Below are 2,594 nucleotides of genomic sequence, written 5' to 3'. Positions count from 1 at the left end.
ATAATCTTCCCACTCCTAGTTGTCACGATATTTATATGTTCACCTTTTGGATTACTTTCGGTATTACTAGGAAGTCCACCCGGTCGCCTCTCGTTAACTTATTGTGCAAGTTGGCCCAACTGCTTTTCTATGTTTAGAATAGATGCTTGCTGATTCCTAAGCAGAGCTTGTTGATCTTTCATCATAATTTGGTGTTCTCTCAACATATTTTGTTGATCTTTGATTGTAGCATCGGTATCACTATGTCTTTTCTCGGACGCGACTACGAATCTTGTAAGCATGTCTTCCAAATCTGATTTCTTTTCATACACCGGTTCCTCCTTTTGATAAAAGTCTCTATCTTTTTGCTTATATTTTTCCTCCCTTGTCTTTTTATACTCTTCATATGGTAGCCATTCTTTCTTGGGTTTTCGCCAATTGTCATCATATCTGTCACCACTTGAATAGCACACTTGCACTTTCCGGTTCCCGTTTTCATCAAGGTCACAATCTTTAGTAAGGTGGGGCCCTCTACAATTTTCACATCCCACTCTAATGGCATGGATGGATTGGTCCATCTTAGTCATTCTTTGGTCCATGCTTTCTAATTTTGCCATCATTGCCGCCATGTCATCGGTAATAGAATTCACCGCCCCTCGAGTTAAGTCATTCTATGGGTTGTGATATTCTCTAGAGTGTTTAGAGAATTCTTCAATTAGAGCCTTTATCACTGGGCGTGCTTTCTTTGTGAGTGGTCCTTGCGAATCAAGGAGTTGCCTAGTTGTCACATTTTCTCCATCATAGAAAATGGAGACTTCTTGTTGGATGTTTAGATCGTGATGTGGGCAATTTCTTAGTAAACCCTTGTATCTTTCCCATGCTTCATAAAGTGACTCTCCATCTTGCTGTTCAAAATTAGCAATGGCTTTCTTCAATTTGGCTATCTTTGAGGGAGGGCAAAATTCGTCTATAAATTCTTCTTTCATTTTAGTCCAAGTAGTGATGGATCCTGGAGGGAGTGATTTTAGCCAATCTTTTGCGGCTCCCTTGAATGTGACTGGTAGCATACGTAGCAAAACAGTGTCGCGAGCCACATTAGGGACATTGAAGTAGTCGGCTATGTCATTGACCTCGTCAAGATGCTTGTATGCGTCTTCATGATCCTTCCCGTAGAATGGGATTTCCTTAAGTTGAGAAAGTATGTGGCCCTTATGTTTAAAGGTGGCAGTTGCGGGAATCGCGGGTTGCACAAGTCCCGGGCCGGTGTCGTCACGCATCCTTTTCTTCCATTCACCCATGGGAACTTCATCGATGTTGGCCATGGTGTTAGCTAGTTCGCCCTCTATGTCGCTTCCTTCTCCAAGTTCGATTTCTTCCTTTTCAGATTCACACATGATATCCTCCTTTTTCGGGTCTTCGTCCGCCTCTGAAAAGATGTTGGATTCTCCCACTTTCTTGTCCTTTTTCTTACTAAAAACAGATTTGAGATTCTTCAACGGCGAATTCTTTGATGTTGCGGTTTCTCCTACGGTTTTGCCTTTGTTTTTCCTCAAAGTTACTTCCGGGTCTTCAAGTGGTGGAATCAAAGGTGTACCTCTTCCTCTGGTCATAAACGACTGCAATAAAAATAGAAAACACGCGTAAAAAGAACAAAGATAAAATAAAAACAAACTTCTGTTTCAGCGATGGACTCGTCGAGTAGGTGCGAGTGCACTCGGTGAGTACAGAGCTAAAACAGAAATAATTTAAACAAAAGTTCTAAAAACAGAAAAAATTAAAACTTAACCTAATAACTAAATTATTAAAGCAGTAACTTTGTGCAAGGTGGATCTCACACAAAGGATCGATAATACTAGGAATTAGATTTAATTTTTGAACCGTTCCCCGGCAACGGCGCCAAAAACTTGATGTGTGTGAAACGAACTAGTTTTATTCCTAATTTTTAATGTAAATTAGACACACAAAAGGCAGTGTACCTATCAGTTGGTGGTATAGATCTAGCAAGCAGGGTATCGAACACATGGAACGACAATTAAACTAACTACTAGAATTATCTAAAAACAAATAATAAAGAAAAGGGTTTTCTCTAGTTTTATAAGACTAGAAACTTTAACACACTAACTAACACGCAAATTAAGTAATTAATCAGCTAAAAACAAGTAAAAACTAACCAAATTCAGTAATAAAGAGGTTTCTGTTTAGGTTCGATTCCTTTACTCCTATGGTTGATTTATGGCAATTGCAGTGGATTAATTGTTATTGGTTACCAACTAAGGTGATTAGATTCACATTCGCTATTGCTAATCCTTAGGAAATAAATTAACTTAAGCAGTGATCAAGTGTTCAAACTAATGAATTTCCTACTTTAATTATTCGGATTAAACAAGACTTGTAATTAGCTAATCAAACTAATAATTCAATTAACCTCTTGTTGATGGTTTATCACACAAGCTCACATATTAATTTACCCATTCTCTAGTTAACCCTAGTTTCACATTCACTATTCCGAGGCACATAACAATGTTTTCACATAAATTACATGAGGTAACCAATTAAGAGATGTTCATGCAGATTAATTACTCGTCAATTAAATGAAAATAGTTGTGGTTAATGCA

At 38.1% G+C, this 2,594-nt stretch overlaps 1 non-coding gene across 1 annotated transcript; it reads left to right on the top strand.

The window, feature by feature from the left end:
• The first annotated feature begins 810 nt into the window (after positions 1-810).
• On the top strand, positions 811-917 carry LOC145151601 (small nucleolar RNA R71). The gene has a single exon (XR_013732166.1). It is a non-coding gene; the product is annotated as a small nucleolar RNA R71 (small nucleolar RNA).
• Positions 918-2,594: the final 1,677 nt, after the last annotated feature.

The sequence above is a fragment of the Lactuca virosa genome, chromosome 1 (genome assembly GCF_052849685.1).
Source record: "Lactuca virosa cultivar CGN04683 chromosome 1, Lactuca_virosa_CGN04683_v6, whole genome shotgun sequence".
NCBI classification, from domain to species: domain Eukaryota; kingdom Viridiplantae; phylum Streptophyta; class Magnoliopsida; order Asterales; family Asteraceae; genus Lactuca; species Lactuca virosa.
The sequence above is the reverse complement of the archived record's forward strand: the minus strand, read 5'-3'. Positions and strand labels throughout refer to the sequence as shown.